Here is a 14,072-nt window from a genome sequence, read left to right as displayed (position 1 = left end):
TGCCTCTGCCTCCCAAGTGCTGGGATTAAAGGTGTGCGCCACCACCACCCGGCGAAGATAAATTTTCTTAAAAACTTGAGTTATGATAGCCTTGGGGGTGTCAGGCCGTGGAAGGGTATCCTGGTTCTTGGGTTGTGGGTTTGGCTATGCCCCCAGAACCCAGGCTCCTGACATGAGGTCTAATCTCCATTCAACCTGCACCTTTCAGTCACTACTCATGTGGAGGGTGTGATAAACAGGCCTCAGGCCCTAGAGAGATTTACATACTAATGAGGTACCTGAAGGCCAGTGGGTGGAATCAATTAAGCATTCCTCCCCAACCCCTCCTCCTCTCTTCCCCTCCCTATTTAATTCAGGACTGCCCTGGGTTGTGGGGGGTGCATCCAGATCCATCCACCATCCGTCATGCCAATAAACCCTGAAAACCCATGGACTTTCTTGTGTGTTGGGGCTGCGCCATGAGGAACCATGGAGAGGCCTTTAGTGAGCAGCCGGGCCTAACTCCCAGAGCGTTTCCAGCCAACTACACACAGGCTGGTGTGAGGAACCCTGCGGTTCCCCAGCCATTTTTACCTACATGGGGGTCTTGCTTAAAACTCACTAAAGTGACTTGCACTAAAAGTTCAACCAAGTTGTGTCAACTCTGACTTACTAATATTCTCCATGGCTCATTGTTCTCATTTTGAGCCCTTGAGGCTTCATCCCAGTTTAACATTAGATCTTTGAAAAGAACTTATTAATGATATGCAATCAGTTTCCAGTGCAAACCCTTGGACACACCTGTTCTGAGATGAAGAAGCAGCCAGACCCCATTTGATACTCTGAAAATGAATAAGCTCAAAGGGTGCCCGTTTTTCTTATAGCTTAAGAGTTAACAGGATTGGGTGTGTAGATCAATGGTGTTTGCTTAACCCCATGAGGCCCTGAGGTCGAGCCTTGGCACACTCAAAACAAGATAAAAAGAGTTTTGTTTCCTCTAGTGATCTTTTGAAATATGCTCATTAGGCCCCATCTTTTCAGTTTGTATAAACAGAGGCTGGGAACTTAGCTTATTAGGTACAGCACTTACCTAACAAGAACTAACTCCGGAGTTTTATTTCCAACTTCATGTAAAACTGGCTCATTCTTGGCTGACTGTTGACTTTGAGGCCAACCTGGGGCTATATGACACACACACACACACACACACACACACACACACACACAGCTTCAAAAACTCTATAAAGAGTAACCAGCAACTTAACCTATTGAAATGGAAATACAAAACCTATCTGGCATCCACTTGCTCCTCCCAGCTCCCAGTCTCAGGTAGTGAGTAATGGGTTGAAAGGCTCCAAGGAGGTCTCCCAGAACTGGAGGACAAAAAAAGACAAGACGCCAAAATGCCAATTAAGGGCTGGACATGGAGCAGGAGGCAAGAGACACAGGGGCGCTATGTCCAGGACTGAGGGAGAGCCCTAGCAGACACAGGAATATTCCTATTGAGAATCCTTTATTTCTGGAGAACAGATATCCAAATTCTCAATTTTTATCTTACAAGGGCCTTGGAACTCATAAAAGGAAGGTTGTGTTCATTTTAACAACAGCAGCAAAAAGTCAGCCCATTTCATAATCTGCAATAAAAACAAAGAACAATTGGGGTTCATAAAAATTTAAATATTAACAGGAACCTGTCCAAAAAAAAAAAAAAAAAAAAAAAAAAAAAAAAAAAAAAAAACTAAATGAGACATGGCTTGTGAGAACAGAAAATTATGGCACACAAGATAAAGGATTTGAACCTGGAATGTATAATGAACTCTTAAAATCCAGTAACAACATAAACCAACTTCTACAAATAGGCAAAGGATTTCAATGCCCTTTTTAATCCTATCATGAAATAAGTCAATTTACAAAGCTCACCATCATGAACATACAGGGAAACATTAATTAAAAATGCATGGAGAGACTACCTTTCCACCACACTTTCCATGGTGACAGAAGTTAAATATGCTGACACCATTAAGTGCAAAGAAAATAGAGCAACTAGAACTGTCAACTGTACTGGCAGAAAGTAGAGTGGCGTGGTCACTTTGGAAGAATACAGGAGTTCTCATCAATATAAATATAAAACTCCCCATGTAGGTCACAATTCTAGAATCAGCACTGATCTCAAGGTCTTCCTAAGGAAGTACTCAAATTTCATAGCAGGTTCATTCACAATAACCCAAAGCTAGAAAGAACCCACATGCCTGTCAGAGAGGAATGGATAAACACCCAAGTGGATAAATATCCACAAGCGAAACCCTAATCTGTAAGGAAGGAATTGTTAAGATAAGAAACAGCATGGAAAACTGTAAAACATTACACCAAGTAAAAGAAGCCAGACCCCAAAACAGTCTGTGCCTCATAACCTGTTTATGTGAAATTCTTGAGCAGGCAATGCCAGTCTTAGAAGGGCAAAAGGAAAGGAATCAGTGGCTTCCAGGGCTATAGTCTGGAAAGTCCTGCACAGAGTGGGAGAGGAGTGTTCAGGGGGAAAAATATCCTTTATCTTCAGTGTGCTGGCTTGTGGTTACAGATGGGGATTTCAACTGAAAAAACTCATCCAAACGGAAAATAGCTCAAAAACCCCACATCAGATGGTGCATTTAAAATGGGTACAAACTTTACTCTAATAAATTTTTTTTATACAACCAGCCTCTTTGGTTTGCAATAGAAAAAATAGTTATTTACATTTTGAGAATGGAACAACTTGGTACCCAGAGGAAGGGGTGGGGTGTAGCAGTGACGGAGTGTTTGCGTAGCATATGAAATGCCCTCTAGAAACAAGAGGAGGCTTTGAGGAGAGTTAGGCATTTCATTTTAAAATAGACTTTATTCTTCAGAGTAGCTGTGGGTTTGTTGAGCATGAAATGCAGATATTTTCTTTTCTTTTTTTTTTTTTTCTATTTTTCTTTTTACTTTTTCCCAATCTGTTTTTATACATGCAAGTATTAAGGTCAGTTCTAGGTTGAGGAACTAGTAATACAATAGATGCAAATAGTCAAGGAACAAACAAGACAATAAACACAAATAGTCAAAGGACAGGCAAAGCAATAAACAAAGTCCTGTGAAATGCATATATTTCCAATTTAATCTCTGTCCTCTACAAACAGGCAGTCCCTCTGCCCCATCAGCACCCATCATGACACATTCCACTTGTGAAAACTCATGAATTGGAATGGAAATATCACTATTACCTGAGGTCCACAGTCCACATCAAGTCCAGGTATTGGGCACTTTATGGGTTTGTACAGATATACAGTGACATGTACCTAGACCATTAGGATATCACTCAGAGTGTTTTCACTGCTCTAAAATCCCTCTGAACTTCATTCTCTTACCCAGCTCTATTCACCCCTTACAACCCTAACCCCCCCCCCCCCGCCCCCCAGCAGCCACTGATGCATGGTTTCCCTTCTCAGGGTTCATGGAGTTGAAATTGCACAACAGGCACAGTATGCAAACTGGATTCTTTCAATTAGTCATAGTTATGGTGCCTCATCTTTTCATCAGCTGGCAAACCTTTTTTATATTGCTGAAGTGTCAACTTATCTAGATGTGCTACAGTTATCATTTATCCATTTATTATTGCATTTACCCACTTCTCTATTACTTATTCTTGTTGCTGTGACAAAATATCTCACAAAAGCAACTTAAAGGAAAGTTTATTTTAGCTCTCCTCTTAAGGATAAAGTGCATGGAGGTGGGAAAGACCTGATGGCAGGAGTACTAGGCAGCTGTTTTCATTGCAGTGTGGGAGCAAAGAGATGGGAATGTAGACCTGGTATTTTCTCCCCTTAACTCAGCCTGGAAACTAAGCCTATGAAAAGGTACTGCCCATATTCAGATTGGGTATCCCTTCCTTAATTAAAGCTCCCTGGAGACACCTTCATCGAATGCTCAGGTGGAGGTTAGAATCCTAGACGATTCTAACTCCCACCAAACAGAAAATGACAATGAACCATCACTCTTATTCAAAGGTGTCTTGGCTGTTACAAAGTTATGGCCATATGAATAAAGCTGCAAATACTCGTGTGCAGATTTTTGTAATTTGTTATTGTTTGGGGGTTTGTTTTCTTTTTCCTGGTGCTGGGGATCAAAGCCACACCCTCACAAATGGTAGGCCAGCAACCTTCTACACTCCCGCCCGATTGTGAAGAGTTTTGTGTTGACATAGTTTTTAATCAAGTTAGATAAATATCTAGGAATATGGAGATCCCCTCATCAGACCTACCTACTCAGTCTATAGAAATTCTTCAATTGTGGTTCTAATTTTCCTACTCTTGTATTGGATTCTATGTTAAGTACCTGGTCTTGGAGTGATTGTGGCAATAAATAGAAGAGGCCAGGAAAGAAGAGAATAGAAGATCTAGGTTCTGAATTGGATGGCTTGTATTCAAGATGTCTATCAGAATATGAAAATCAAAAAAAAAAAAAGGCTAAAAATAAGGGGTGAGGAGGCTCAGTGTTTAAGCTATAACATTCCCCAAGAGTTTAATCACACACAAACACACACACACACACACACACACACACACAGTATTCTACTATACTCAACCAAAGAACTTAGAATCAGAGAAAATGGCCATTGGTCAACAATAGTGAAAGAGATGCTCAAACACAACTCCTCTACTTTCCAGGAGCAAAGTGGGCAGTTCTCTCCTTTTTTCCTTTCTCCCAGGGTTATTAGGAACAACACCCATCTATAAGATCCAGTTAGCTCTGCAGCTGGACTTCTGCAGGTATCAGAAAAAAGTGAGTATTGCTCTGGCACCAGAATAGTAGTATACCCTGATCCCAGTAGAGGGCAGCAAACCAACTTCAACAACTTCTTCTTCTTCTTCTTCTTCTTCTTCTTCTTCTTCTTCTTCTTCTTCTTCTTCTTCTTCTTCTTCTTCTTCTTCTTCTTCTTCTCTTTTCTTTTAATTGGATATTTTATTTATTTACATTTCAGATGCCATCCCTTTTCCCCATTTCCCCTCCCTAGAAAATCCCTATCCCATCCTCCCTCCTCCTTTTTTATTTTATTCCATTTTAATTACATGCAGGTATTAAGGTCAGTTCTAGGTTGAGGAACTAGCAATACAATAGATGCAAATAGTCAAGGAACAAGCAAGACAATAAACACAAATAGTCAAAGAACAAGCAAGGCAATAAACAAAATTCCGTGAACATTCCTGTGATCACTGTTTCTAAGGGCTTATCAGGATGACCAAAATATCTGAGCCAAATTCCTTGTCCTAGACCAAAGTCATTTTCATATTTGAAGACTACTTCCTTGTTCTAGCCTAAAATTTAGATTCCTGCCTGAAATTACTGTTAGCAGGAGATAAAGTTGGGGCAGGATCTGAATTTCAAACAAGTGTTAGTACATGTGTTATGGCTCTTTTAATTGTCAAGCAAGCCAACTTCTACTATGATATGAGTTACCAGGAAGAGCCCAGCTACAGGCATGAAGTATTAGTCAGATTTCTCAATAATAGACCACAGGATCTGTCCTAGCTAGTATAAACAGAAAGGTGTCTATTAAGGGTTAAAGACAGGTCACAGAATCATTGAAGGCACAAAGGACTCAAACACTGGCAGGAGCCTCCCAGAAGGACTCTCAAAACCACAATAGAGACCTATGCATTAAGGTCATCTCCTGCTTTTATGTGATCAGGAAGCTTCAGAAACAGGAAGCAGCCACCCCATCACCTACAGGAAGCCATCTCTTAAATCAGGAAGCCACTAACAACCTCCAATTTTATACAACCCTACTACCTTTCCCTCTACAAAATTCACTTATATGCAAAACACACACACACACACACATTTATTGAAAATAATTCACATCTTCTCTAGCCATACAAGAATCTGAAAAATAGCATTTGTAACTATTGTCACCTCTTAGAAGGTAAACATACCAATCTATATTTTTACTGGTCTCTTAACAACCACGACATGTTTATGACTTGTTTTTGTGTTTTGAGACAGCATCTCACTATTTAGACTTGGCTGGCCTGGAACTCACAAAGCTCTGCCTGCCTCTGCCTCCCAAGTGCTGGAATTAAAAGCATAAACCACCACACCTAGCCTGTTTATGTTAGTTTGTTTTTCTTTTTTATTTATTTATTTATTATTAATATATTTGGTTTTTCACGACAGAGTATCTTTGTCTAGTCCTGGCTGTCTTGGAACTTGATCTGCGACCAAGCTGGCTTCAAACTCAGATCCATTTGCCTCTGCCTCTTGAAGGCTGGGATTAAAGGCATGCACTGCTGCTGCTGCTGCTGCTGCTGCTGCTGCTGCTGCTGCCTCTGCAGCTGCCACTACCACTTGTTTGGTTGTTTATTTGTTTGTTTTTCAAACATTGTGAATTGCTGAAATTTTTTGTTTATAAATCTCTGTGGCTATAGCAATAGCTTACAGTACCCCCAGCCAAGAGGCTTCCTAAGTATGTCCACTTTTCTGTATTATTCAGAAAAGTATAATATTTCTTTTTCTTCCACCTCTGTTCTAAGAATGCTTTCTCTGGTATCTGGGGCTAACTTACTGGCTCTCTGAAGCCTTCTTCTCTACCCTGTGATGTTTATCTATCATGTGCTTTAACTCAGCATGGCATTATTTATTCTTTTGCTTGCCTTCCTTAATATAATATTTCATTAATTTTTTTTTTTTTTTTTTTTTTTTTTTTTTTTTTTTTTTTTTTTTTTTTTGGTTTTTTGAGACAGGGTTTCTCTGTGTAGCCCTGGCTGTCCTGGAACTAACTCTGTAGACCAGGCTGGCCTCGAACTCAGAAATTCACCTGCCTCTGCCTCCCAAGTGCTGGGATTAAAGGCGTGTGCCACCACCGCCCGGCTATTAATTCATAGAGAATTTCATACAATGTATTTTGATCGTATTCACCTCCAACTCTTCCCTGAACTCCTCCAAGCAGGAATTGTAGACCATCTTCCCACCGAGAGGCTAGAAATTAAACAGATTCCCCGGTAGGCAGACAGGGATATTGGGCCTATGGCTAGACAATAAAAATGATGGTTTTCCAAGATGTCTAGTTCCTCCTCACCCTACTGACTTGCAACAAAAGCTGGTCAGCTCATAACAAAGGCTTTATAGGCTTTTGTCTCCCACCAGTAGGCACCCAGCTGATGGACTGGCTCAACAAGTTCAAGGCCTGCTCAGGACATGCCACCCAAGTTCTGGCTATTCAACTCCCCTAGTTGAATTTATGTTGCCCATATATTCATATTCATCATGAGTGTGAGGCTATCCACTGGAGGATGATTAAACTACCAATGACCACACCCTGAAAGAACTATTGATGATTGATGGCTAGGGATCTGGGATTATGATCTAAAAATGTCATATGGGCTTGTTCAGGCAAAACATCTGCTATGATTTCATAAGTGCAGAAGTCCTGGCATGTTCAAAGACACTGTTTTGTTCTGATTCTCCCTGATCTCTGGCTATTATATCTTTCTGTTCCATCTTATAAGATAGTCCCTGAGCCTTGGTGGAGAGCAAAAGTAGGCATAAATGTCCCATTTGTAGCTGAGCACAGGAATGATTTTTTTTTTTTTTTTGTTCTAGTGTCCATTTTCCTCTCAGCAGCTGCTGTGATCTAAAGTTTTCTTGCCCTGGAATCTTTCTTTTAAACTCTAACAAAATTGTCCTTGAAAAAAAAAAAAAACCCAACAACAACAAAACCAACAAAACTCCATGGCCCTGCTTGCCATAATCTAACTGTTCAGAGTCCCAAGGCCCTCTGTAGGGAAAGTGAAAGGTTGCTTTGCTTACTTCACTGTGGGCACACACTCATGGCTTCTTATGCTATAACACAAAATTTTTGTTCTAACTTCAGCAGAGATTTTGAGATGTGCCCATTTTACCTGGAGCACCCCAGTTTATAGCTACAGCAACATTATTCTCAGGCAGACCAGCTCAGAAGACTTAGCAACCAGTCTGACCTCTTCTGTTCCTTGAAATTCATTAAGGACTTTTTATAATGTATAAGACACATGGGTGGATAATATCTTATTGACAGAGATGAAGACTTTGGAGTTATAACTAAGAGCCCTGAGTTCAAGTCCTAGCCTTGGTAACTTATATAGGTAATTTTGATCAACTAATTCACTTAACTCCTTTGAGATATTAGTTTTCTCACTGCTAAAGCAATCCTGCTATCAAACAAGTCAGTCAACTTTCCATATCTGTGAATTGTGCATTTACTGACTTAATCAACCACAGACTTAAAATATTAGAAAAAAAATGTATAAGTTTGATATGGTGATATATGCCTATAATCCCAGCACTGAGAAGGATGAGGCAAGAGGATTAGTGTGAGTGGCCAAATTGGTTACATAGCAAGATCATGTCTTGAGAAACTAAAATACATAAAAGTAGCAAACATGTAAAGGTTTCTTATCTTGCCATTACATCACATATAGTATTACAAGCAATCTAGAGATAACTTATAATAACAGAATATAGGAGGATGTGCATAGGTCAAATGCAAAGACAATGCCATTTTATATATGGCACCGAACATCCTCAGATCTGAACAATTTTAGAGATCCCAAACCCAGGCCCCTAATGATACTGAGGAAAAACTAAATTACACAAAACTAGCAAGAAAAGTAAAGGCAACATACATTGAAATATTGTATAAGCTGGACCTGCAGCAGAAGCCTGGAGTTCTAGCTACCAAGTAAGCTTGTGCTAGGAGGATTCTAAATTGTGATAGCTAACCTTGGTTGTCTACTGACATACCTGGGAAGAAGAAACTTCAGTTGAAGAACTGTCTCCATCAGGCTGGCCTGTAGGCATATCCGCCATACCCATGAGGCATTCTCTTGATTGCTACAGTAGAGCCCAGTCCACTGTGGGCATTAATCATCCATAGATGTGTGAGCCTGCTCTACATAAAAGGAAGTTGAACATAAGCCTCAGAGCAAGCCAGTGAGCAGTGTCCCTTTGTGATTTCTGTTTCCAGCTCCTGCCCTTCTGGCATTCCTTCCCTGACTTTCTTTAATGATGGACTGTAATCTGCAATATGAAATAATGCCCCCCCCCCCAATTCCTCACCAAGTAATTCTTGGTCATGGTGTTAATCACAGAAACAGAAAGCAAACCAGTACACAACTTAAGCTCTACTGAATGAGTTCAACGCCAATGAGAGTATCTTAGTAAAAGTTTGATCAAATTTAGAAGCAAAAAAGGGAAAAGGGAGAAAATTATGTAATTATATTTTAATTTTTTAAAAAATTATTTAATTTTATAAAAAGCAGAAAGAAATCTGAAGGTGTAAGTCAATGATTGATGCTTGTTAGAATGTGTAAGACCTTGAGTTGAATCTTTGATATCACAAACACAAAAATAAAAAGTTGGGTGAACCCAAAACCATTGGCCGGAGCTAGTTATAGTTAGCAGGATACATTTCATGAGTTAACTCACGATCTATCAAGACTAGAGCAACATCACATGAGTTAATTGTGATGATGTTATTTGGGACTGTTTGCAAACTGGGTTGAGAAGGATTCAGAGCTCACTGAGAAAAAACAATTGTTTGGTAGAAATACCTGTTGCAATTATCAAAGGTTGATTGCATTAGAAGGGCATTGATTAGTAAGGAGGGTGCCATTGATGGCACATCCTTGACATTACTCTTCTTAACTTGTAGGTGTTATGATTATCATCATAATGTCAGATGTTATCTGCAGCAGCCTTAAGAAGACAAGGCCAGTTCATTGAAGAAGCAACAGGACAGCAGCCCAAGAAGAATGGGGCTTGAAGAAACAAGGGACTTACTTGTTGGACTAGGAATTGTTTTCCTAAACAGCAAACTCTAGACACAGCAAGGGCCTCCACTAGCTGGAACTAGAGATCTACTACTCTGGTTCCTTGTGGAAAGTTCCTCCCTATCTGCCTTGCCTCCTGCCTTGCAAGATAAAAACTTGCAGAACAATATACTGGTGTTAGCCTCCTCCATGATCTCTGTGGCACAGATCTCCTAAGCCTTGTTCTTGTTGATCCAAGTGGGATCTGATCTATACCTGGAGGTTTATACAGGACCAAGTGCCTACCTAAAAGCAACAGAAGACATTACTGATGAATTTGTGCAGAAAAAAAGACTATTCTCTTGTTGTTGTTTGTTTGTTTGTTTGTTTGTTTGTTATATATTAAGTAGTTCACAGAATATGAGAAACAATCAAGAACAACAAAGAACAATGTGAAATACCACTCCACAGAGCTGGGACCAGTGGACAAAAGTGTAGAATCTGGGTTACTGATACCACTGACACATATGCTGCAGCCATGCAGCTGTCACTCTAGCCTCTACTGGCTGTGGAGGACACTGCCACTGCCTCCCTCAGTGATTGGATTCTCAGAGCCTATTGATTCTTTATGTCATTTGTTTCAAAACCAAAGTCAGAAGGAAAAGCAACTAAATGGCATAGGTGTAGCCAGGCACCCAAGCCTTGGAGTTCAGAAAATTTGTGAGCCTCAAATGTTTAGCCTTATGATAAGATATAAGCGATGTCACATCAGTTTAGGGGAGGAATTAAATGCTGGATGCATTTTTGGGCTACAATGCTACAGTAATAACAGATGCAAGGAATCAGGGAGCATCAAGCCATTATGTCAGATACTGCTGTGCTAATTCCAAACATCTACAATTAGACCATGATGTGGTCCACCAAAACAAAAGAAAATAAAACAAACAAACAAACAAACAAAATTTAAAATTTTACTTCTTTGCTCTAACAGAGACTTCTGATTCACAGGGTCATCTTTTTTATTCTATGCCTTCACATTACTCTCTCTTATTTTCAGTCTTCTAGTCATCAGTGATAACCTTGATTGACACCTGTCACTCATTCCTTTCTCTCTTTCACTCCTGAAGCAGGCCACATCCTGCAACCACAGACCAAATCAGGTAGACAGTCTCCTGCTAAAACTTCCTTGGCTTTTCCTCTTTTTCCACTGTGGCCTATTCCCTAATCCTCAACTAGCTCTGCCTTGATACTAGATCAGTCTTTTAGCTGGCCTTAATTTGACCTTTGCTCTAGTACAAACATCCTTCATCTCTCCATCCATGCATCCACCCATTCATCTACCTACACAACCAGCTATCTATCTCCACAGCCAGACAGTCAACAAACTATCTACCCACCCAGCAACACCGTCCACCCATTCATCTACTACTTCAACTTACGCTATTGAATGCTAGACAGCATAAATACTATATTAAATGGGTCCCTGGCAGACATGATGTACACTAGTAAAACAGTTCCCCTTATAAATACATAATCAAAGATGCTATGAAAGAAAATTACAGGGTGCTATGAAAGCATCACAATGGGGCCCTGCATTGGTGAAGAGACCAGGGAAGCTTTCCCTAAAGAGATGACCTTTGAGGAGGGTTAAAGGATGAAGAAAATAACCTAACCTAGGTGGATAGGGCTAAGCTAGCCAAAGGAACCAGTGAGTATGGATGTTGTCAGATAGGAAGAAGCAGAACACATTGGGAAAATCCGAAGTTTAGTACACAGAAGAGCCTATCCTTTGTATCATAATTCCAGGACATAACACAAGAACAGCATGCCTGGCATTCAGAAAGGGTCCCAATAGTTTACTAAAGGAGAAAATGGATGGATAGGTGGGTGGATGGTAGAAGTATATGAGCAAGGAGATGAAGCTGTAACTCATGGCACAACCTACAACTGAGAAGCAGAGCTACAGCCTCCCTGCTCTCTGTCACCTTTAATCTCTACCTAACCTGACAGCCACTTATGCCACACAGGCACTTATCACATTGTATATAATTGACCGGTTATTGTCTCCTCTTCCTCTGTAATGAGTGTTTATAGGCCCTTGTCTTGTTTACCAAGAAGCCCAGCACCTAACCCATTGCCTGCACAGAGGAAGTATTGCATATAAACATTTAATGAGTTGGTAGGCATCAAAGTCAGGAGGGCAGGAGAGGGTGGAGTTGAGAGAGTGAGTAAGAAGAGTCAGCTGCCAGCACAGGAGGGGCTGAAAGCCAAGTGGAGCACACACATGCCAGTGGCATTCAGCGTTCATGTCTGGAGACAGGCCCAGAGCCTGTGGGTGAGCAAGGAAGCAGGTGTACAGGACTCAAGGAGGAGCCACAGGGTGGATCCATGCCGTCCAGGTTATGCCATCCTTCTGACTGCTCTACAGGACCTGGTTTATAGCTTTCAGGTTATACCACAACCTTCAGGAGGCCTCACCATTGACATTTAACCTTCTGCACAGACAGAGGGGGATGGAAGAGATTGTGTGTGTACACACATTTATGTGCAGACCAAATTCCCCCCACACCCAGATCCTCTTGACCTGTGCTGCTACCGCCCAGCCAGTTGACTGGCCTATTGGAGGAATGAGCAATTATGTACTAGAGAAGCCTGAGCCCTGGAGTAGTACCCTGTCCACCTGGATGGAGACCCCTCCTCTCCAGACAAATTGAACCTTGCTGCGAAAGATAGCAACACCGGGTATCACAGATGGTTGTGACGTGTCTGAATGCTTCCTGTTGGGTTGCTCTCTATGCTGCCTATTCTGGTCCTCTTGTTTTGAATTAATGACTTTCAAAATTACCAGTACCACCTATTTCATTCTGCCTCTTTGGCTCCCTGTTTCTGCAAAGACTATCCTGACTCTTCATGTGTTATTAAGTAGAGTCCTGAGTATGTCTTAGGAACTAAGTCACCATATAAGGTATTATTTGTTTGTTTGTTTGTTTGTTTTATTTATTTATACAGGGTCTCACTACTTAGCCCAGGCTGGCTTAAAACTCACAATCTGTCTGCCTTAGCCTCCCTTAAGGCTGAGTTTACAGATATGATCCACTGTACCCTGCCTGTACTATTTAACATTAATGTTTTCCTTAAATGTATTTCCTCATAGATGAAAATGACTAATGAACCAGAATTAGAGGTATTTAGGTCAGAGATGCTGCTAATTAATTGCTTCCAAAATGCCCAGCCATGTGGTCCTTGAGAGGAGCTAGACACAAACACCAACTTGGCCCAATTTGCAGGGATGATGAAGCCCTAGGGCTTCATCTTGGCACCATCAATAGCTTACTTTACACATGGCCACTTTTTACTCTTGTCAAGAATCTCAATCCTTGAACCTCATCATTTTATTCTAAAGAGGTTTCCAGGGATAGTGATAAAAACCAAGCCAGTCCCAGGTAAACCAAGACAGTTGGTCAAACTGAAGTCTGTTCTTTTGAAGGGGTTCATCTGGTGCTGCTTCTGTTTAAATGCTAAATGAAATGGCTCCCAAGATCTGGTTGTCCCCAGATGAGCAGATCCTCATATATTTTCCAATTTAAAACTATTGGTTAAATAAAACTGGTGACATCCAATTACTGTGGGGACTACAGAGAGGTGGAGTTCGAGTTATCCAGTTGGGAGTCATAAGTAGGCACTGAGGAGGAAGGAGGTGGGGAGGGAAAAGGAGCACAGAGAAGAAGATGGGAGAACAGGAGGTCTCTCCAAGAGTCATGATGGACTAACAGCATGTGCCAGAATGACATGCCTCCCCAGGACACCAGACTGCTGGAGCAGAAATGACCCAGAGAATTTCAAACAACAAGTATTTGAGGAGCAGAGTTGAGCCAGTAGATAGACTAGGATTAAGAGATTTTGAAGGGGTAATCCCCCAGTAATTATGCAAAGCCTAATAAAATATTATAGTTTGGATTTCATTTATTTAAAGTTTGATGGGGATAAGTTTAATAAATATCATTTTATATTCTTTGTTGCAACATGTTCAAGAATAGGCAGTTTGGACCTGGCAGAGAGGGAGAGACAGTGTCTGCTGCACAAAGGAACTGGCTCTTCAATCAGGCACCCAGTCCACCCCTATATGCAGGCCAGGCCACTCACACCTTGGGACCTGCTGACTCAGCCACAGCTGGGCTGCCAAGTCAGTCATCCTGGCAGCAACAGGAAAGGCAGCTTTGAGCTCTGGAGAGTGGAGACAGACCTGCTACTCTGGTTTATTGCTGACTGCCTCACTCTAGCAGAGACCACTGC

The 14,072-nt window shown here is 41.1% G+C and overlaps 1 long non-coding RNA gene across 2 annotated transcripts in view; it reads right to left on the bottom strand.

The window, feature by feature from the left end:
- Nucleotides 1-8,916, bottom strand: part of LOC143442871 (uncharacterized) — a 32,178-nt gene extending 23,262 nt beyond the window's left edge. For both annotated transcript variants that reach the window (XR_013111447.1, XR_013111448.1), the window contains exon 1: nucleotides 8,773-8,916. This is a non-coding gene — a long non-coding RNA (uncharacterized LOC143442871). The remainder of the gene's footprint in view (nucleotides 1-8,772) is intronic.
- Between the last annotated feature and the right edge of the window lie 5,156 nt (nucleotides 8,917-14,072).

Source organism: Arvicanthis niloticus, chromosome 1 (genome assembly GCF_011762505.2).
Source record: "Arvicanthis niloticus isolate mArvNil1 chromosome 1, mArvNil1.pat.X, whole genome shotgun sequence".
Classification (NCBI taxonomy): Eukaryota; Metazoa; Chordata; class Mammalia; order Rodentia; family Muridae; genus Arvicanthis; species Arvicanthis niloticus.
This window is presented reverse-complemented; position numbering and strand designations above follow the sequence as displayed.